This window comes from Microcebus murinus, chromosome 14 (assembly GCF_040939455.1).
Source record: "Microcebus murinus isolate Inina chromosome 14, M.murinus_Inina_mat1.0, whole genome shotgun sequence".
Taxonomy (NCBI): Eukaryota; Metazoa; Chordata; class Mammalia; order Primates; family Cheirogaleidae; genus Microcebus; species Microcebus murinus.
Genome location: NC_134117.1, coordinates 33,319,506 through 33,343,694, shown reverse-complemented (window position 1 = coordinate 33,343,694; position 24,189 = coordinate 33,319,506). Strand labels below are relative to the sequence as shown.

At 38.6% G+C, this 24,189-nt stretch overlaps 1 protein-coding gene across 3 annotated transcripts in view; it reads left to right on the top strand.

The window, feature by feature from the left end:
- Positions 1-24,189, top strand: part of PCGF5 (polycomb group ring finger 5) — a 119,241-nt gene that overhangs the window by 29,539 nt on the left and 65,513 nt on the right. The window lies entirely within an intron of this gene.

Sequence of the window (24,189 nt, the reverse complement as noted above, 5' to 3'; positions counted from 1 at the left end):
AGGGGAGGCTCTAAGGCAGGGGGAATTGCCTAAAGGCTCGCTCGTTCTCGAGTCTCCGTCTGGTCTGAGACAGCTGGCCTCCTCGCACACGTCCCTCTCCCTGTGAGACTGCTCCGTGACGTATTATTTTCCAAAGATGGCTACACCAACATATATATTTGGAAAATGAAATCTCCATGGGCAATGTTATCATCACAATAACCGCTGACATTTATGGAGGGCTTACTGCGGTCCAGGCATTGTGCTGAGTGTCATACAGGTACTATAGTATTTAACCCCTGGCAGGTGTGACTTATAGGTAGCCCATCTATTACAATGAAGCAGCAGAGACTCAGCAAGGTTAAATGACTAGCGTAAGCCAACAAGGGACTTCTGATTAGTGGTGAAAGGGCTGATGGGGGGAGCGTTGCTTCCAGGGGGAAGTGGAACCGTGGGTTCCTTTACTGACTCCTCCGTCAGCAGGTACTGGGCAGTCCCCTCCACCACCACATTCCCTCCTTTTTCTTCTGAGTATCAATCTATTTTCATTTTGGTCAGTTGAATTTCAATGATTTTTTTTTCCCCTCCTTCTTTTTCCATTGCGAACAGAAACCATTTTAATTATGTATTGGGTCTGTGGATTGATCTGGAAACATAAGTATCAAGAAAAGGATCCAAGCTGATTTTAAATAAACTCTCTGGAACATAAACTATTGGTATGTTGGAATCTTTAATACAAAGAAAGAACACATTTTCTTTTACTAGTGAATCCCAAACTGTTTTGCAACCAGAAAATCACCTAGGCCAGTGACTGTCAAAGGAGAGCCCTCATCCTGATAGGGAGGGGGCAAGAGTGTGTTGTAAATGCCTTCCCCACCCCCACTTCTTTCCTCCTGCCTGAGAATGACCTGCCTCCCCCACCCAGAGATGCAGTAGCTCCGGTATCCTCCTATTCATTTGAATCTCAGTATTGAGCATCTCATTGGATACTGTGGCTCAGTGTGTGTTTAATGAGTGAAGTCCATTAAGTGTAAAATCTCCCAAACTGCTGATGCTTCTGTGGTTTCCTCCTGAACCTTGGCATCCAGTTGTTAGGAATTGGAAACATATTTGGTTTGAGGGCCTCTCCTAAGTGCCTAAAAGAGATAATAAATAAGTATTTGTTGTTTTGGCCTCACAATACTGATTTAAACGCAGACCCGCCAAGGAAGTAGAAACATTATTCTCTTTGTTTGGATTCATGTTGCAATTTAGGAAAGAGTTTTCCAGGGTCTTCTCAAGATGATTCATTCATTCATTCAATAAATGTTGATTATCTACTAAGTGCTAGCTACTAGGGAAATGAATCTACACCAGTGAACAAAACAGACCAAAAGTATCTGCCCTCATGAAGCTTACATTACAATGGATTGAGATAGTAAATATATAATCTATAATTTGTCAGATGATGAGCCACACTATGAAGAAAAATAAATCCAGAGCAGGGGAATAGAAGTGTCAGATCAAATCATTCTATCCAGTTATGTTCCATGGCTTCTCATCTTTTCCCAGTTGAAGCCAGAATCCTCACAGTGGCCCAGAAGGCCCTACATGCCCTAGCTCTGTCTCCCTGACCTCAGTCTCTCTCTGCTCCTTCTCAGCCACACCAGCATCCTTGCTGGAGGAACCGTGGGCTCAGCATCATTCCTGCTCATGACACTTTCCTCTCTCTAGGCAGCCACTCATCCTGTAGATGACTGTAAGACTAACCCCTGACCTCTTTTTGGTCTTTGCCGGAGTGTCATCTTCTCAGTGATGCCTTTGCTGGCACCTTATTTTAAATCTCAGTCCCCTCCTTACCCATCCCTCATCACCCCTACTCTCCTGGAGGTGACAGCCCAGCAGAGGAGGTGACTGATGCCACCACTTCGGCACAGCCATTGGCAGAGTAGCATCCCTGGCTTTTCCTTCCAGGGGCAGATCTGCCTGCAGGTTGGAGAGCCCTACATAACTAAAGTGATTTCTGTTTACAATGGAAAAAGAAGCAGGGGAAAAAAATCATTGAAATTTAATTGACCAAAATGAAAACTTCTCTGTCCTTCAGTGTTGTCTGGAAAGTTCTCAGGAAAGGCCCGCAGCACAATGGGACTCTCCCTGGCCTCTTCAGTAGCATTGATCCAACCCCGAGTTTAATTAGCAGGAATTCCCAGGGTAGCATTTGCCCTTGTGCCTTTTATTGGCTCTGGGAGCAGGCTGGGCCCATGCACAGAGTGAAGGGAAAATGCAGGAAAGTCAGTGCCTCTAGGAAGCAGCCCTCAGTCCAGGAGGATGGTAGCTGATGGGCAAATATCCCAGTCTCCTTGCCCTTTGGATGGGAAAACCTGAAGTGTATGTACCAGTTCCCAGAGTTCCCTAAAGGGACTGAGCTCCACTTGCCCACAGCAGTTTCTCTTGGTGATACCATGGGGCTGTACCTCTTATGGACTGAATGTTGCTTCCTGAAATCAAGGGCCTTCCTTCAGATGGATTTTTGACCAGATGTGTTTGGTATATTTAGCCTGCTTCTCCTCAGTGAGGCGGTTCTGGTTCTCCTCCTCTCTGAGATGTTTCTCTCTTTCATCACCCTCTGTAGCTGCCTCATCTGAGTTCTCAGCTTTCAGTTTCACTGGCTGTGCTGACCTTTTATGTATTTCTTGTTTTTGTTCAGAAACTGAAACTGCATCACATACATAGCTGGTTTGTATCTGCCTCATTCCCATTTTATTCAAAACTTAGCCTTTTATTCCTTGTCTCTCTACCTCTTCCTGCTCTTACAGCATTAAAGGGATCACCTCAGCTTCCACAGGCAAAGTTCAGAGTCTGTGATTTGTGTGGCATAACAAACAAGATTGAGCGTGTACTCGGCACGGGCTGGGTTCCCTGGCAGCAGACGCTGAGGTGGAGCATCGCGTACAGGGGGTCTATTGGCGAATGCCCTTCGAGGGCGGGAAGGAAGCGGGGGCAGAGGGGGTGATGAACTGTGGAGCCAGCACCATGGGGAGCTCTGGATCAAGAATGCCTCCTCAGAGTTGTCTTGACTTGGGCTGAGACAGCCAGACCTTTATACTCCAGCTTCCCGCCATTGTTTGGTGTTGGCCACCTTGAGAAAGTGACCTTGGGCAGAGCGGATCTCGGCTGCTGAGGCCGTCCCTGCAGAGGCCAACAGCAGCCCTGGCAGGTGCAGCAAAGAGGCCTCTCTGAAGGAGGGTCTGGGCCGTGCCTCCCAGCACCTTCCACATTAGTGTAGGTGAAATGAAGCCACAGCTCCAAGATACGATGCGGTATTTCAGTTAAGAAGTAACCTGAATGGTCAGTATTAGTTTGATATTGAAATTTGCTTGGTTTCATTGAAACTATAGGATCTTAGAGCCCTAAGAGGCTGTGGAGATCCTCTGTGCAACCCTCTTGTCTGACATATGGAGAAAGTAGAGTAACAAAGAAGGCAGAAGAAATCTCAGTGTGGCTTCTCCAGAAACAGCACCTAGGACAAGAATTTGAAAGGAAGTGGTGTATTTGAGAGGTTCTCCCCAGAAATACCAGTAGGGAAGTAGAATAGAGAAGAGAAAGGAGCCAGTGAAGGGTACATTTCCAAGAGAATTACTGCTGTGGGCAAGTGGAGCTCAGTCCCTTTAGGGAACTCTGGGAAGTGGTACATACACTTCAGGTTTTCCTATCCAAAGGGCAAGGAAACTGGGATATTTGCCCATCAGCTACCCTCCTCCTGGACTGAGGGCTCTTTCCTGGAGACACTGGCTTTTCTGCATTTGCACTTCACTCTGTGAGTGGGCCCAGCCTGCTCCCAGAGCCAGAATAAAAGCCATAGGTGTTCAAGAAAACTGCTCTCAGCACATGGAGGTGAGCTTCGAGGAAATAGGAGGAAGAGGAGACAATGCCAGCATCTGCTGCAGGCGATTGCCCCACACCGAACTGGAACCCAGGTATCCTGACTGCTGGTCGGGGGTCTTTATACTGATTACTGAATATATTCCTACTCTGTGCCTGAAACTGTTCTAAGTAACCTAGGGAGGAGAGAGTGAGCGTATGGAAGGAGCAGGAGACATAGCCCCCTTTGAGGGAAACAGTCTAATTGACGCACATTCATATTTGAAAAAACAAGAGAAGATTTTTAAGCATTCACATAAACATATGGATAGTATTGTATTGAATGCTGTGCATTGCATTTTGATTTTGGGGTTTTTTTGTTTGTTTGTTTTTGAGATAATGAGTCTTGAGCAAAGTCTCAGTGGGAGTTTTGAATGTGATTGACATGGACTGAGAGGCAGGATAGCATGCCAGTGAAGAGTTGGGGACTTTTGAAATGGACCATCTAGTTATTCACCCCCTCCCCATCACTTAGTGGTCATTGAACAGTAAGCAAATTAAGCCTTAGTTTTCCCCTTCGTAGAATAGGGTCAATAATAGAATGTAATTCACAGGGATGTTGAGAGCATTCAGTGAGGTAGTTGATGTAAAAAGTTAACTCAGGGCTTACCATGTAGGAGTTTGATAACATTAGCTGTGTTAGTGATTATTGCTAATAGAGGAGAGTGGAAAGGGTGGATCAGGTGGGAGAACAGCCACGGCTTGGGTAAGCACGAGATTCAATAAGCTAAAGGAGAAATGCCATGCAGTACCACTCTTGAGATACTGGGAGAGTGATGGGAAAGGCTTTGTAAAGCTGAGAAGGGCTGCCCACTTAGACCAAATTTTCATGGGAGCTGTGTTAGTCTGCTTTCTGTTGCTATAACTGAATATCTGAGACTGGGTATTTTATAAAGAAAAGGAATTTAGCTTTTACAGTTCTGGAGGCTAGAAAGTCCAAGGTTGAGCGGCTGCATCTCATGAGGGCCTTCTTGCTGGTGGGGATGGTGCAGGCTGTCCCATGGTGAGAAGGCTGAGTGTGTCAGCTCAGGTCTCTCTTCCTCTTCTGATGTGGGCCACCAGTCCCCCCATGACCTCATCTATTCGTATTTACCTCCCAAAGACCCCACCTCCAAGTGCCGTCACATGTGAATTTGAAGATTAAGTTCTTAGCACATGAAATCCGGAGGACACATTCAAACCATGTTAGCAGCTTGGGTCCCATCAAAGTGAAACCTTATGGGGAAACCCAGTATTTAAAACAATACAGACAGAGCCACTTGTTTGAAGGTGGAGTAGGAAACTATCTCTTCCCCTCCTCCTTCAACCACCCACAGCCCCTGAGGGAATTCTGAGAAACCCCTAGGCTGGAAGAACAAAACCAATTTCTATAGAAGAATCTTTAAAAAAACTACTGTAATACTTCATTTGTTCTGTATTGAGTTCGTTTTCCAGAAAAACTTTTTTTTGTAAAAAAAAAACTCATCTTGGATGAAATTTTGCTTAAGTGTGTTACTTTCTTTGCCTTCTTAACAAGGCTGAATGAAAACCTTTTAATGTGTTCTTGATGATTTTTGATTATAGTAATGAACATTTAGTTACGGTTCTGTGCTTCAGTGTGGTGGTTTCCAACCACGGAGGTTCTGAGGAGTTAGGACTGTTTACTTGTTCTGTGCTTTTGCAGTTATTACAAGAAGCAGCATGGCATCAGGGGAAGGCCCTGGACTTGAGGGCTAAATTGTCCAGGGTCGTATCCCAGCCTTGCATTTTATTACCATCGTGACCTTGGGCAAGTACTTTAACCACTCTTTGCCTCAATTTCTTCTTCCAAAAATTGGGAATAATAATCATACTCACCCCATAGGGTTATTGTGAGCAGTAAATAAGTTTTTATATGTTCATTGCTTGGAACAATGCCTGCATATTAAAAATGCTGTGTAAGTGCTGTTATGAACATGATGACGATTATTGATGTATCCGTTTTTATAGTTCTTCTGTCTTCTCCTTTGATATAGCATAATGGTTAAGCCTATGGACTCTGAAGCTAAATAATCCATATTTGAATCCCCCACCATTGTGATCTTGGGAAAGTTAATTTAATTCTCTGTGATTCCATTTATTCACCTGAAAAATGGAACTAATGTTTAAAACTAGTTCACAGGATTATTGCGAAGATTAAATAGGATAAAATTTATAAAGCCCTTAACATAGTGTCAGGCACATAGTCTGTGGTCATTGTATATTAATAGTCGTCATATGTGTCCCTTAAATGAGTAAAAAAAAAAAAAAAAAAAAAAAAAATAGTCGTCATCGTTATTGTTAATTACAGAAAATCTAAATGAGGGATACTGTAATGTAATATAGAGCCAGAAGTTTTTACTATACTTGACTCCTTAGAAGCCTTTGGAAAATTCCTTCTGTTACTTAATTGGTTTTAGTTCATGGAGGTTGTAAACTTATTGATCTTAAATAATAAGTATTTTCAATGTGCTTCTTAATGTTAGGACAGGGGTGGATGGGCGGAGGGATTGGCCATTTATGCTATATAATACCATACTTATTATCAAACTATGACTCAGAAATTTTAGGTATATTTATGTTGAAGGACTTAGATCATTCTTTGCTTAGAATGTTGACATGGTTAATACAAGGGGCTATTTTCAAAGGAACAAAAACAGTAAAGAAATGCGTTGGTGGAAATAACTAGAAATAATATAGAGTAGGCTGTAAATTTTGTGATGCAGAAGAATAGAGGCCAAAGTGATAAAAAGCAAGAAAGGAAACAAACAAAAAACGGTGATTTTGCAGCCTTGGTGGGGGTGGGGGGACAAGGGAGAATGTTCAGCCACAATCTACCAGCATACCCCTTGGTACTAAGCATTTTAAGGGCTGATTTAGATCTCTAGAGCATGCAACTATTAAGACTAACCCATTCATGAGAGTTTTGTGTAGCCAAGGTTTTGTTGCATATTAAAATGTTTGGAAAAATCATCCAACACTTGGAAATAAGGCACAGAGCTAAATGCATGTTCTTTCAGTGTTATGCTAGAACACTGTAAGACATATCCAGCCAAGGATCGCATAATTCTTTAGGGAAATGTACCTTTGTTTAACTTACTACTTATTAGGATCCAGATTCTGTGATATTAGATGTTGATTTGTGGATTGATAACTTGCAAATGATTTCTGTTTGGTATAGAGAAGATAAATCCCCAAAGGATATAGTTTTGTTGCCCTGTAAGACGTTAAATAGTTTTATATCTAAATCAGCAATCTTATTTTGGTATTCTGTCTTATATACTTCAATCTTTCCTGCAGTCCATTGAACCAGACGTATCATCCTGCTGGTTTCCTCATTAATGAGTTAAATATATTTTTGACACATGCTCAGTATATTTGTATAATAGTCATGTTTTTAATTTCTTGAAAATGACATCCTGACAAACCAGCTACCTATTAATGGAAATTTTCTCTCTTACTGTTTTTCTACTTTCTCTAGTATTTTTGTTTGCTTTCTGTTGTAATTTTGAAATTAAAACATATCTTATAAATCTTTTATTATTTTAATATAGGCAACCTGTGAACAATAAAAGAGTGTAAGTAGTTAAAAGTTTTAAACTTGATTGTTTTAGGCTGTTTAATTTTTGTGAACCTAATGACTTCAGTAAGACCCACACATTTCTGAAATGAGTGTTATGCCAATGTAAGCTAATTTAACACTTTTATGCACTGTTATATTTTCATAATGTGATTGTACAGCTAGGTGCTGTTTATTGTTGTTGATTGAGTTTGTGGAGCATGACACCACAAAATTGTAGGAATGTTCCAATTCATGTTACGAGAACTACAAATGAGGTAGTGATAAAATTTAGAGAACATGTTTTTGAATAGTTATTTGCTTTTATAAAAATGAAATTTTTAGAATTATGGATGTAATGTTTAATTTGCATACATTTCTGTCCATTCTTTAATATTCATAAAATATTCTGACAAGCCTTGCAATAGAAAGAAGGCTATGTGTTAGGGATGCCTTAGACAGGATTCCAGCATTGGATAATAAATCGAACTTACGACCTTTAAGGTAGTTGGGATTGTTTAACGTTTTCATAAAAATTTACTTTATATTAGTTCCTCCTCTTTCTGTTAGAAATTTGTACTCTAGTAACTATTTTAGATACTCTTAACTAATATTTACTCTGTAGATACTAATTTAATTCTAGAATGTAAGCTCCAGGTCTGTCTTATTCACCATTGTGTTCCAAGCACCTGACACAACACCTGATAAATGGTAGGTCCTCAACAAAATATTTGTGGAATGTTTGAATGACTGCATGCTCATTTTTACTCCATTACAAAGCAAAGAATGCATTTAAAACTTGATGACTGACATGATTTCAAATGTTGCAAATGCTGAACATAGTTAGCTGTTTGATCCAGGGCCTTACCAAGCTGCAACAATCATAAAGACATGGCATATACTTTCATTTCTCTTACTGGTTATCTGACCTATCAAACACTACCATTCTCTGCAATGTTTTTTTAAAAAAATGTTAGCCTGGTTGGAAATTACTAAAACCTGTAATAAATGGATATGAATGGTAGAATCATTTCTATCAAGACAAATGTTTGGTTCTCAAGTCTTAGAAGATGATAAACATGAGAACCCAGAAAATGCTAAGGATAGGAAATAAACATTAGTTATATGTAGCAAAAGTTCCCCCACTGCCAATTTGTTGTTGCCATGTCCTTTTTCTCTTTCTTCCTCAAATTCTCTTTCCCCTTCACTGCCTCGGTGTCTTTTCTGAAAATGAGTACTTTTGGCTTTGTTTTGAAACCGTATAGGTCACCAAGTGAAGAAATATAATAAATGCTTTTATCTGGCCACAGTGTCCTGATGTTTAAATTTTAACTTCTCATAAAATGCCAAAAATGATTTTTCTTAAAATTTAGAATGTATAAGCTATATTTAAATTGAAATATATATATAAACTATAGCATAAATTTGTAATTTTTATTTATATAACTTTTTGTAATTTTATGGGTAAACTAAATTATATGTAATGCAGGTTTAGAATCCTAGTTCTTACAGGCCTGTGAGATTAGATGTGTAAATACAATTACTTTAAACACATCAAATACTTTCTTTGTCTCATTAGAGCCACTGTTGGGCAAAATCTTTATTTCTTTGACTGTCCATGTCATTTAGCCTTGAGCACAGTTACTCCCAAATATTTTGAAAGAATATTGTTGAATGATTTTCCTTTTTTCTGGGTTTCCAGATTACTAGACATTTTTGGACTATATACATTCAGCTCAGCTAACATGGAACAAATATCTTCCACCCTTGCCCATCAGGCATGATATTTTTAATCCTTCACAAACAATCTGTGAATAAAAACACCCACAGACATAGATAGCAGTATTACAAGTGACAAGGTTGTATTTCAAAGTTCATTAATAAACTAATTGATTGAGCCGAGATCAAAGTACATTTTTCCCCCAGAAACAATGTAGTAAAGATTATAAATGATGGGTTTCACAGGCCAACCCACGAAAGTCCTATCTGATCTGTGACTGTCCATCTATCAGTCCATCCATCAGACACCTAGAGAATTTCTACTATGTGCCAAGCTCCTTGCCCTGCATTAGACTACATCTTAATCATTGATAGTATATTTAGAGTTAATAAAGCCAAAAGACATGGCATACCAACATTTTGTCAACTCCTATTAGCTTAACAAGAAATTGGCTTTTCGATCTTCTGTCTATAAAACAGTCTCACAAATCTTTATTGAAGAACTGCTATGTGTCAGGCTCTGTGCTTGTCATTAGGAATAAAAGAGTGGACAGGATGACCCATGCCTTCGGAGAGCTTAATGGAAGGCCTTGAAGAAAAGTGAGTTTGGTAAGGAGAATGGAGAGGTAGGCACAGATGTAACATCTGGGAAGGATGGTGACTTCTGTGAAAACAGGCACTGGAACTGGATGCTATAAATATAATTCTTAAGTTTATCAGCCATGACAGGGCACTTTTTTTTTTTTTTAACTCTTCTAAACCAAAGAGAAAATTTTGAATGAGGGTTAAAAGAGAGTGGAAGGCAGAAAGGAGTTAGAATATGAGGAAGGTATCACCTGAAGTGGAACTAGCCAAAATGGGGAGCCTGAGCAGAGCCTCACACACTTATGGGAGCAAACTTTGCTGCATTTCCCCATGGTGGTCCCTTCACTGTGGGACTGTGTAGTTGACTGTCCGGAGCAAGCAGGTTGTTGGGTAGCTGGAAAAGGTGGGAGACAGTAATCAACTTAGAGTAAAGGATGAGATCTCAATAATGGTCTATAAGGGACTGTGTGATCTCTGACCTCATCTCCTACACCTTCCTCCTACTCTCTCTGCTCTAGCCTGAGCGCGATCCCGCCCCGTGCCTTTACACATGCTGTGCCCTCTCCTGGTATACTTTTCCCCAGTTACTTGCACAGTTTAGTCTCTCACTCCGTTCAGGTTTTTGCTAAATGTCACCCGACTAGTCTTTCTCTGACCTCTCTGTTTTAAATAGCACTGTCCCAAAGTCCCTCTTGGCTTTATTTTCCTTTATAGCACTTAGTACTACCTGACCTTATTTATGTGTTTATTGTCTGTTTCCTTCTATGAGAATGTAAGGTCCATGAGAGGAGGGACTTTGTTTGCTTCACTGCTGTATTTCTTGAGCCGAGAACACATTCCTTCCTATAGAAGGAATTGGGAAGTACATTTTCAAAGAAAGGGCTTTTAGCCTAGAAAGTGCCTTTTCCTAAAAATCTTTTAAAAAGGGATTTGTTCAGCCTGCCATTTAGTTATATTCAATTTCAAGATCACTTTGGTAAAGGGTGTGTGTGTGGGGGGGGTGTGCACGCACAGTTGGTGATAGTAGTCTACTAGCAAGTTGTGGGATGGGACCATTTGTCATTGTATTGCTTTTTGATCTTTCAGGTTTTTCTCCCCCTACTTCCAACTTTTTCAGAATCTACAGAAAATTTGCCAAAATATTTTGATGAAGATCCATATATCTCTCACTTAGATTTACCATTTGTTAACATTTTGCCACATTTGCTTTATCTGTGTCTACATGTTATTACAATTTCAATGAACCATTTGAGAATAGTGGTAGATAAGAACCTTTACCTCTAAATACTTCAGTCCGTATCACCTTTACTATATTCAGGAAAGGCAAGATTGTTACAATAGTATTGTCTGATGTGCAGACCTGTCCCAGTGATGTCTTTTTATAACAATGACAACAGCAGTGAAATCCCAATTCAGTAAACAGTCCATGATCACACATTTTAGTTAGCAGGTTTCTTTAATCTTTCACAGTTTTTCTTTATCTTTCATGACATTAATATTTTTTAAAAGTGTAGGCTATTTGTTTTGTAAAATGGCCTTCAATGTGGGATTATTTTATGTTTCCTCATGATTAGAGGCAGGTTAGACATTTTTGACAGAAATACTGCATTGGTGATATTGTATCCTCCAAAGTGCATCATTTCAGCAAATACGTGATGTCAGATTGTCCCATATTAGTGCCATTACATTTGATCACTTTAGCCAGTGTCCACAGATTTCCCCGCTGTAATGGTATAATACCTTTACCCCTTTGTAATTCATATTTATAGTGTAAATTTTAATCTCATAAAATTTCATTGTCTCAATGGAGAGATGCTATAAAGCTGTGTAAATATACTGCTCCCCGACAGTTTTCACTTAAGTTTTAGGATCCCTGGATAGTCTTGCCCCCGGATCAATTAATAACTTGGTTGCAAAATAGTGAAATAGGTAAATAGCCAATCATAGCATTAGCATTTTGTAACTTTTTAATTCCATACATTAGTTGGCATTTTTCTTATAAAGAAGAGTTATCCCTTTTTCCATTTGTATATTTGTTTGTTATAAATATAGACTCATGGATTATTTTCTTTAAATTCACCATGTTACAATCTATAATTGTAATTCATTTTGATAGTCAGATTGTCCTAGAATTGGCCTGACTATCTAATTGCACAGATCCCTGGCATCTGGGGAGAGATACACCTAATCCCTGGAGTACAAAATATTTTTAGTCCATTCACAGTGCTTCTCAAATTTTAATTGCACATGAATCACCTGGGGGGCCAGATTTTGCATTCCTAACAAGCTCCCTGGTGATGGTAATGATGCTGATGCTGGTTTGTGGACCGGTGGAAGTAGCAAAGCTGTAGGAATCTGTAGCTCATCTGGAAGAGTTAAAACACATGTTGCCCTCCCCATATTACTGTAAAAAAATTCAACTTATTAACGAGAAGGAAGGAAGAGAAGGATCTTTTGGGGAATGTAGGAGCTCTGGGAGATGTAGGGGAGAGAAGAGGTGCACCCCCACCTATTTGATTCCCAGAAATCATGATCATGAGGAACACTGTATTACTTATACTCCCACTTACTTTGCATTTTTCTTGAAATTCTGACCTTTCAGGGAGCTGGCTTCAGCTCCCAGTTGCTGGGATCAGGGGAAATAGTGACAACCTCAGTGTTGGATGTATCCCTGCTGGCATTCTCTCTTAGTTCAGACTGAACTTTATTGATACCAAGGGAAGCCAGGCAGTTTGAGCTCTCCTCATCAAAAAGTAAATGTTCATTTTTCTTGCTCTGTGGGAGTATGAGCTTTCTGCCATTGGCAGATTTCAATGGCTTAGTCAGATAATTTCCTTTTTCCCTTTAGAAGTCATTTCCAGACAGATGTTGGCACTCTGGCCATTTATAGTTTTTGACTATTACATTCATAAAAATTCCAAATATACAATGGTATTTGGTATTGCTTAGTAATCTTGTGTAATCTATTTACATTTTATCAGTAATCCTTATTTTTCCTGACATAATTTCATTTACCCATCTGCCATATTTCCCCTTACTGCATGCCATTAAGACTTGATGGGATCTTCCTTATAGAAGAAGAGAACGTTACAAGCGAGGGACTCCCTCTGTGGAGGTCTTGGAGGATGTGTCAGAAATCAGAGGACACCTGCTGATATGAGAGCAGAATTTAGTTTAACAGCTACTAATAGGCATTGGGGAATTAATGGATGTGGAACCAGTGTGCACATGTCAACTCAATCAACAGAATTCAGAAGATTTCCAAAATGGATATTTTTGTTGTTTGTTTGTTTTAATCTCTACTATATGTGTCTTTTGCCTTTTCAGGCATTTAGGTAAATAGCCAATCGTAGCATTAGACTTCTGTAAAGCTTGGGCAGTTTCTGATGTGTAAATGATTCACAGCTTCCTATGTTCCACTGTTCTGTCTTAGCTCCCTCTTCTTCCCAGAGGGCTGGCACCCCACCTCTCTGCTGAGGGATGTTAGACACCCTTTTCCTTATTGCAAAGAGTCCACCTGCTGCTTCTCTGCCAGAAAGTGTTACAGCTCTTGTGATCCATTTGCTGGTCACAGCACTTACACGCTCATTGAACAATGTGGAGGTAGTATGAATTTTATTCTTGTGTTACAGAAGGATGTTTAATATAGTCACATTATGAAAACATTATCTATAAAAGCTTCTAGTAAGAAATCTCATAGTAAGATATACAGGTAGGTACCTTTTAAGTCTTCTTTTTTTAGAAGATTCTACCTGAAGCTTTCTAATATCAAACTGTATAATTGGCTTAGCCTGGTGAGAGATCATGGAACCACAGAGGTTCGGCGGTTGCTATAGAAGCACAGGGCCAGCAGAACCTGTGGTCTGTGCAGGCCTCTTCCACGATGTTTAAGGGGCTTGGTCATGGCTGGGTGCCAAAGCCCTGTGGAAAGCAGAAAGGCCGTTTTAGTGCCTGTAGGGCTAGACACCTGGCACCAATTAGACCACACCTGCTTTCTACTGTTTGGTCTCTCCCTTTCTCTCTCCTGTGAGCTACATTTAAAAAAAAAATCACTGCAAAATCAGAAATGTTTAAGATTCTGGCCCAGATCTCTATGTAGCTTTATAACCTCTCAAAGATGTGTATGAATTCTGGGGCTAGTATTAAGTAGGAGAGCATGTTTCACCTATTCTCTCATTTAAATTTAGAAGAATAGCTCATTCTTTCTGACATTCAAAAATTCTCTGACAGGTGAGCTGCTTCCTCCAGAAAAATCCCACAAGGACTATGGCAACATCCTTCACAGTGCCCCAGTGTTTAGTATGCACTAGGTCCTAGGAAATAAGTGACCCAAACAAAAAAGAATGGCAGTGGAGTGCATTTTATTTTCAGTTCCCATCTTATCAGCTTATTCCAAGCATTATTTTGATTTCAGAAAACTTAAATCCATCGTTACATTTCCAGTGCTGTGTTTGAACATCACTTGATTGTCAGTCCCTGCCTGTTTATGCACACATATATGCATATACTGACTTGCTGTGTGCAAACACAGAAATACATACTTAGTTTGTGTGATTAGCTGGGGGGAATTGGTTGTTAGATTGATGAATACTCTGGAAAGTTGCATTGTCTTTAATTTTGTCCAGAAAGTCTTGAGGTGACTTATAAGAATGTTACTTCATGGCAGTGTGCTGTGTTAATTTTGCTTATGATGTTGCTATTAAGGTTATTTTAAATTCAGCCAGCATTTATTGAGCACCTGCTAGGTTCACAGACCTGTGCTGGGCCCTTACTTGTCCCTGCCTTCAGGTTATTTACCATGGGACCTGATCCATGTGAACGTGAAACATCAGTACTGAGACAAAACTAGTTTGAAGTATCAGGTGCATGGGTCTCCAGCAGTTCTCAGAAGAGAGAGATTCCTATGAAGTGGAAAGGCTGGAAGAATGAACAGTTTGGAAAGATGTAGAATTGCAACTGAATGGTGAAGTGGAGAAGGAGGGAAGAGGATTCCTGTTAGTGGGGCTCAGTGTGAGCAAAGCCTGGAGGGGGGCATTCACGCTGTGTTTGAGCAACAGTGAGAAGCTTGGTCTAGTTGTTGAAGTCGAGGTTTTATTTTGGAAAGAGTGGAGATAAGGTCATAAATCTTATCTGGTGCCAGGCCCCAGAGGCATCACTCTGCTGCAGAGCAAAGTGGTCTGGAAAGTAGTCTAGGATAATTCAAGAGCTGCACCACCAGGTTCTACTCCTGCCTCCATCCATTGTGAGCTGTGTGACGCTGGTGTCTCACAAACTCTCTGTGCTATGGTTTCCTTATTTATAAGATGAGGACAATGATTTTATTTATCTCACGGGGGGGAGGGGGCTGTAAATAATAAAATAAATAATAATCATATAAAATGCTTAGCAAAGTGCTGAGTCCTAGAAGACCTCATTCCATTATTAGTTATTAGGCAAGACAGAAGTAAAAAAATCTAACTTTGATACACAAAATAGGTTTATTGAAGCTTGAAGAAGCTTTGTAGAATTGCCTTTCGCCTTCAAGGAGTTGAAGGCAGGATTTTAGAGGTGTCACCATGATTTCCAGACTCTTGTGTTCAGGAAGCCACATGAAGCTGTACGTAGTGACGTGTTGAGCAAGGACATTGTGTTTTTACTATATCTCTATTTCACAGATTTGAGGAATGGTCATACTTGAAAGCCATTCAGAAATGATTTGGTCAGAGTAATTGAGAATGCCCCTTAATAGCCTCAGAGAACTCTTATGCTGGTAAGTAAGTTAGAAGAAGTGAATTAATTCGGCCAGAAGTAACTGGAAGTTGGTTTGCTTTTTTTCTTTTTCTTGGTTAATATTTTATATTATGTACACAGAGGCTACTATGCTGACAGGGATGAAATAGAGAATTGAATCTGAATAAATAGAAGTGGAAAATAACTATGAATATCCCTAGAAGAATTGTAATGCCCAACTTCAATAACTCATGCTTGCTAATTCTGTTTGTTGTGTTCACACTTTGGGTGGACAAGAAAATGGAAGGCAGCTCTTTCTATAAAAACAGGAGTTCTGTTTTAATACCCTTCCTTGAAGCTTTTCTTTCTTTAACCATAGGATACTTTTTTAGTTTAAAGTAAGTTTAATTCCATCTAGTAGGAAGTTTGAATTTTCACTAAGCTTTGATGTCTTCTGTCTTTGTAAAGATATAAGTTGTACTTCAGTCCCATCTTTATGGTAGAAACCATATGAAAATTTTACAACATGTGTATTACACTACATGAAGAAACAGCATCTTCAAAGGATATTATAAACCACTCATATTTTTGTTTATCACAATAACTTTTACTTCCTAAGTGCTGCTTGTTTATTTTAATTGTGAATATTATATTTTCAAATCTGGGATAAAGAGTTCTTATATTCAACTTAAGTGTTTTCAAGGGTCAAGGCTTATAAATGCTAATAGTGTCTGGTGTAGCACTCCAGATATAATGCCATGCATTTACTGACATCAATAGTTGCTAATCAGCATTGATGATATTTGTGTTTTATAAAATATAAAAGAGATAAATCAGTTAAAAATGTGACTATAAGGTTTGAAGAAATACATCTCTATTCTGTGGAATCTTCAAAATACACTGTGTATGTATATTTTTTATATGTATGTATTTTTATATATGTGTCAAGTAATCTCTGTAACTTTTTGGCTATATGTAGCACAAGATAGTTCTATGCCAGATATTATAAGTATTAATCTATATAAGATTCCTTTGAACTGATCCAAAAGAGTGTCTAGAATTAAGTGTAGTATAAGTTGATTTTATACACTTGGGAATTATATTACTATGAGTAGGGATTCACTACTCCTTCCTCTTGTTCAGTCAACCGCTCTCTGGATCCATTTCCTTCCTCAAATCCAGAGCAATCATCCTCAACTTTCTCCCTGTTCTTACACCCTTTTTATCTGTAGTTCTTTAGCCTCTTGGCCAGGTCATTCATCATTTTGTCCTGTTCCTCTACCAATGCAGTTGTATGCAAATCAGTCCTACTGCAAATATGCTAGCCAATTCAAACTGGGTTCTCAGTGCAGTATTTTTGTTTTGTTTTAAATACTCCTGTATGTGCCTGGACAAATTCTCTCCTGTTTCCCATAGCCATGATCCTGAATTTTATCAGTTTCTTAAATTCTCCAACCCAGAGGTAGTTGGGTATTGTCCCTTCTTCTGGTGGAAACACCCTGGAGGGAATTTCCCCTCCCCTACAAGGAGCAGTTGTGGTGCTGCTGCTCCAGTCCCTGCCTGCTGTCACATGGCCATCTTCTCTTTGTGCATCTGTGTCTTCACATGGCATTCTCTTTGTCTGTCTCTCCTCCTCTTATAAGAATGCTAGTCTTGAATTAAGAGCCCAACTACTCCACGATGACCTCATCTTAACTTGATTATACCTTCAAAAAGACTCTATTTCTAAATACATTCATATTCACAGTCACCAGAGGTTAGGACTTTAGTATTTTTGGGGGGGACACAATGCAACCCATAAAAGACATCTAGAATAAGTCTGTGTAATGCTTAACATGTGATATGTAATACTTAATGTGGCACATTAAAATAATGAAGTTAATGAACAAAATACAGAAACATAAAACATTTACATTGTTGTCAAGTATATGTATTATTTATAAACTTCAACTTTCAAAAGCTAAATTCTATTTTTTCAGTTTTATTAATGGCTAGTTTATTGTTGAATGTGTCTAAAGTGGACTATCTTATCTGACATAAAGAATTCATACATATACTCATGCCTGTGCGTGGAAGTTCAGTTTCTAATTACAGAAAGTCTTTCCTATTCTAGTAGAAACGATTGCTCCACTTAACACTTCAGACTTCATTGGTGAAAAGGACTAAAGAAGATTTCCTAGTTAAGGAAATCCTGTAAAGGAAGTGATGATCTACTAATTTATAATCATCAAGTTCCATTTAATTTCCTCATTAGTACTTGAGATAAGCATCACCCTAACATGTTTAGGAAGTGAAGTGTCACTGTAAGTTGTTCAAATCAGGAACAACAGTTCTTGACAAAACTTACTTTTTAAAAGCATAAGTAAATGCACATAATTACTTATCTCCCTTGGATTTTTCTGCAGTTTTATTTAGTAAAGTCAAATGGCAATATTCAGGTTTTAAGTTATGTCCTCGTGTTTCATTGTTTTATCCAAATAGCAGGGAACAGTATAGATATGAAATTCTTAAAATGAATTTAGCAAGCCTTTGTTTGCTCACCATGTATGTTAATTGTATCATCACACCTCATAAAAATGCCTGTGTGATATATATGTACTTTTATTATAGCCAGCGAAATGATAAGAAAACTGAGGCAGAGAATGGTGGTTTGCCCTAGGACATAAAGCCAACAGGAGATTGAGCCAGAATTTGAACATGGCATGGGCACTGTTGACTGCAAAGTCAGACTTCATTTCTTTGCTTGTTCATTTGTTTATTTATCCATCCATTCATTCATCCATTCAACAAATATTTAATGATAACCTGTTATATTTCGGACTCGATTCTAAGGATGCAGCAATGATGACAAAAGCCTTTTCCTCACGGAGCTTATGCTCCGTTAACCACTCTTTTAGGCAGCCACATCTAATTGAAGATGCTGTGATACTGGTGTTTTTTTCTTCAGCTTCTCATCAGGAAGGTATCAAAGGTTTGATATCTGAAAAGACCTTTTCCGGTCATCTAAGATAACCCCTTTCAACAGAAGAAACCAAGACAGATACTGTTTCTTTCTTCGTGAACTATCAAGGACAACTTATCACAGCTTTGAGACTACTGTAAGGCGTACCACCTTGAATGTCAAGAATTACGATTTTCTAATATTACAGCTAATGTCTCCCTGCTTTAATTTAGAGCAATTTTCTCTTCGTTTTTTTATTTTTTTGCAAATGTGAGCAAAAATTAATCAGTATCCTTGTCATTAAACGTTTGAGTAGTTGAAAACAGAATGAACACACTGCTTTACTTTTTATTTTCACAGGTTTTTTTTTTTTGGCTGTTGTTTTGGCCTAAGATGGAATTGTGAAGTAGGAAGGAGGGAGAAGGTTGTCCATCTTTGGTGCTGTGCTGTCTCCTCAGCTGTACTTTCCTCCCTCCTGTTAGCTCCCAGCCTCCCAGCCAGCAAAGTGTTACTGTTAAATACACTGCTTAATTAGCGTTGATTCATAAGTAAAGCCTCATGTGTGCTTCCTTGACCCTTCTTTCTTTGGACTAAGGAGTTTGCTAATCCTGGCAGAGCTGGAATTTGATAGCTCAAGTGGGCTTAATTATGACCCCACCTGAGAATTTGTATTATAATGGAAAACATTTTGGGGAGTAGATAAAGTCTTAACATACCACTTTTACAATGTTGAACTAACCCGAATTATTAAAAACTTTTGTTGGAACTAGTTTCCTTTGCACAACTTTGAATTCTTTAGTGAAAGATTTAGGTTTTCCCATCTTGGTTTTAAAAAATAAGTGCAATAAATATTGAGTTCAGAGGAAAGAGTACTTTCTGATCGTTAAAGTCTAACTTTATACTGTTCTAGGGTTCATTGTCCTGCCTGGAGTGTCTCATTCATTCTACAAATAGTTCTTTAACCGGATCTCAATAGCAGGACATTTGCTGGTATAGCATTGCTACGTGCTGTTCAGCTGCTATTCAGATCCACAAAATGACCACCCTTATATTGTTTTATAGTGCTTTACAGTTTATAACTTAAAAAGCATTTCTTACCTCTTCTCATATAATCTTCTACATGTTCATTATGACAACACATAAATATGTAAAGAAAATCTTCCCTGTAGACCAGTGATTAAGATAATAATACTAATTTTAATTTTCACAGGAAGACAATGAATCTGAAGGAAGTGAAATGACTTGTTCTGACTAAAAACCAGGTGATCTTGATTCTGGGTCCAATTTCCTTTTTTCTAAACCACAGCTACTTGTAAAATCAGAACTTTTCCTTCATTTCTTATGCCTAATCTCCCCTGGCATTTGATCATAGCATTTGATTGTTTATGCTACGAAAGCTTCAATACTTTATCATTTAGAATAATCTACATTCGGATCTGATGGTGCAGTCTTAGTTTCTGCATTTAAGTAATTTGTCCATTTATGGTCCTTAGGAATTTTTAATCTGACCTCCCCAAATAACAGTTGTGGTTTGGAAAGGCTTTTAAAAATATCATAGCCACCCTGATGATCGGAATAAATCCAGTTTTTCCTTATAGTTTGTACCTATTTTGGTTTTACTCTCTGTTCTTCCAGTACGAATGAAACTTGTTCCAGACAACTGTTGACATCATAGTAAAAAAAACATAGCTAGTCTTTTCGGCCTCCCAAAGGAGGAAAAAAAAATTGTTGGTCTTTCTCTTTAACATAACATATTTAAAGTACTTTAAAATATTTATCTAGCTTCACGGTCTTTCTCAGACTAATCTTGCCCTTGTGTACTTAATGCTATTTGTCTGTACTCAAGTTGACTTCTCTTTTATTCTGGCTTTCCCATTTACCATTCATTCCCATAGCCTTTGGGATTGTGCCTTGTTGTCTTTGTAACTGCCACAGTTGGCATGTAGGACTAATTTCTTGACCGCTCTTGGTGCTCCTTCTTTCAAATGGAGCTTTTGTCACTTATGTTCCATTTAACACTTTATTAATACATTTTGATATATTGTTCCATAGTTATTTCTTGTGGATAAGTCTCTACTCCCTGGTGTGATTTTAATTAACAGTCTTAGAAGGCAGGGATTATTCCTTAACACGTCCTTGGTAAAGATCCCTCCAAGAAGAAGCCCCCCCAAAAATACATAGAATCTGTCTTGAGTGTGTGCAGTTATTCAGTTTATCAATAAATATTTATTTGAATGCTTACTGTTTCCCATTCACTCTGCCAGGGATGCACAGTCAAGCAGTGGATACACTGGGTTTACACTCTAGTAGGAGGTTCAGATTAGTAAACCAGATAACCCAAGACAGTGTGATACTGATTTGAGAGGATAAGATGAGTTGTTATCTATGTATATGGTCTGTGTATATAGAGGAGGCTCCTCAGCAGCTTTGACGTGTCTGGGAGGGTAGCCTTTGAAATCACCTGATATCTGAAGGATAAATAAGGTTGGCCAGATTTAGCAGGGATGGGGAAGGGTGGAGGAGGGGATTAGGACAGGGTTCTCATTTGAAAGAACGCCCATCTATCTAGCTAGAGGGAAAAGAGGTTCATTACTGCCAGAGCATAGGGTTCAAGTGAGGGGCTGTAAAAGTGACAGGCACCTGGATGGCCTTGTTGTGTAGGCTTTATCTTGAATGTGAGGGTTTTTAAAGCTGGGAAACAGAGTGATCAGATTTGTAGTTAGAAATAATCCTCTGGCTGTGCTATGGAGGATGGTTTGGCAGAGAAGAGCTGCAGGGAGACTACTTAAGAGTTCACTAAGTAATGGAGGGTAGCGATGATAGTGATCTGAATAGACTAGGTTAAATAGATGGATTTAGGAGGCATTTAGCAGAGAAAGTCCTCCAGTATTATTGGATTGTGGGGAAGGGGTGCTGTAAGAGAAGAAGAGATATGGTCAAGAGTGACTAGAAGTGCTTCAGTTCTCTGTTTCCCTCCCATTCCTCTGTCGTTAATTTTAGACAGCCATAGATTTTAAGACACAATTTTAATAGTCATACAATAAATACATTTGGACCCATTAGGACATTTATGTTAAATTTTAATGTTTTCTGTAATCTCTATAGGAAGACTTTTAGATTACAGAGGATAGTTTATATATTAAAGATACTCTGTTAAAAGATTAAACAGCATATTTAAGTATATAACTTATAATAATGAAAAATTCATCTTATTTAATATTTCAGGAGAATGTAAATATATAATTCTATTTTTCAGATAAGTTATGCTATTAAAAATAAGTTAATTAATGATGAATTTATTGGGCAAGCAAGGAACGTGGACTTTTCAGTATAGAAAGAACTACTCACCCATTGCCAAGCCTTAAATGAAATCAAAATCTAGATTAAAAATATAAGGTAATGAAAATTCTTGTTAGATACACAGATAGCTCCAGCAGTTCCCAGGGTTATTAAGAGGCATTTGTGGCTCCCTGGAAGAGTCTGTGTCAATAATCAAGTGAAACAGTAATCACTTTGGATTATGCTTCTTTGATAGGAAACCACCAATGGCCAGTTCACTCATAAATGCCATCCAGGCAGTTATTTCCTCCCTGTCTTCATTCTTCCTTCCCTTTTTTCCTTTTTTTTTTTCTTTTAAGTTAATGTGTGTTTTTTTTTTTACCAGACATCTCTTAGATTCTTGGACTTGAGAAGTTCTCTCAAGAGGTATATATATAAAAAAATGAACTGGTACCTTTGTTTTAGTTTAGTTTTGGTGCTACCAGAATCAGCTCTGTGATTATGAATTTGCCGCTTCTGAGGAGCTTGATTTCTACACCTGCAAAATGAGAAAGCTGAAGTAGATTACTGATAGGGGCCTGCCTTTTCTTTTTCCTGATCCTGTATATCCAGTTGCTTCCAGGCCTTTGTTTGAGGGTCCCACTGGTACTTGAGATTGTTATCAGAACCACCCTTCATATGGTTGCTTCCTTGGTTTGTCCCCTGGCCCCACTGGCATAACCAAGTGAATAAAGGGTATGTAACTAGAAAGCAGCCCCAGGGGAGAAGGAGAGGCAGCACAGCAGCTGAAAGTCCCATGTTTAAGTACTTAGAATCTGCACATGGCTCATGAAAGTTGCCCTTTTGTAACATTCCCTCTTGCCATTACTTTTGTTATTTTTTTTAACCAGACAAGTGTTTGAGTTTTTTATTTGTTTTGTTTGTGTGTGTGTGCGCGCAGTTTTTTAATTGGGGTGGGAGAAGTGAGTGGTTGCCGAAGAGGGCAGAGGAAAAACCACAGAAGGTTTTATTATAAACTCTGCTGCCTCTAGGGACATGAAACACAGATTTTCCTTACAAAGATTATAATTCTCCCCTATCCCAAATTCATTACGGCAACCCCACCTACACATCCATCTTCAGGTACCTATATAGGAGATTTGTGACCCTTTCCTTCATTGCTAATCTACGTCCTCCTAATATCCACCCTAAAGCTCATTTCCTTCAGGAATACTGATTAACCTCACTTACTGTTGATCACCAATCACATTTAAGCCACTTGGACTTCATTAAGTGTTATTCTTTATAAACATATTTAAAATAGCTTTAGATACAAAATAGGAAAATCCCAAATCATTTTGTATATGTTGTAGTATATATATAGTAATATCTTACACTGCATATTTTAAATACACTAGAAATAGGGCAACTTTTCATATATTGATCTGTTTAGTCTCTGAGATGAAAGATATGAGGGGTAACTCTGCTATAAAGTCATTTGACCTGACTTGTTTTCTGTGTTCATTGTGATTGCTGTGACTTATTGAAGTTGATCTTAGCTTCCAAATTGGCATGTATGGTTTTGCAAAATGGTTCTTAAAAGGGCTGTAAAAATGTGGTCATTTAAAGCTATTTCAGAAAATGTATTGCTCCTGCTGTGATACTAAAAACAGCATTTTTAAAACTTATGTCTACTCTACATAGGTTTGATCACAAAATGAATAGTTTCAAAAGCTGCCTTGGTCTATATCTTGATGCATTTACATTTGTTTCATTATTTAAGTAGATTTGGGAAATTTGAAATTTGAAATGGATCTTTGAACACCTGTTTGGCTGCTGGACCAGTGGTTGTTGGGTTCATTGGTTCACCACTGGCGTCATCTCCACAATCTATCATTCTAGTAAGAAATGACTTCTGTCAGTTGGAGATAAACCTTGCCCTGACAATTATCCCTCGCCCCCATTATTGTCATTTCTTTAGCCACCACTGCTCTGGTTTCTACAAAAGCGAAGATTATGTAATTGCAACACTTTTTCCTCTTTCTGATACAAAAGACTGAAAGTTGCCCTTTGCTGACTTCCTTTGGGATGTTCGTTTTAACTTTTGTTTCACTAGTGAAGACCGCGCTGATTTGCCTCCTATCCTAAGATTAGTGGATTGCAATCTTTCAAGGGAAGCAAAGGACTAGGTCTAATTTATATTTAGCAAAATTGTGGTTGTAGAAGAAATGTGTAGTAGAATTTGTGCAATGCAGTAGGATTAAATTGCTCTGAGGAGTCCTTGGATGCACAGTTTTGAATGAATGAATGTTTTTGCTACGAATGGTCTCTTGTAAATCTCAAAGTCCGCTAGAAAGAGTACTGGAGTCTTTGTTTTGAACTTGCAAACAGGAATAATTCTTTACTACTAACCCTTCCTCCCAACCCCACCCTCCACTCCGCCCTCATTTGCTTATAATTGTCAAAGATCATGATCTCTAGACCCACGCTAAGTTCGTTAGTGGTTTTCAAGTGAGATGCAAATCAAGGGAGGACTTCGTCT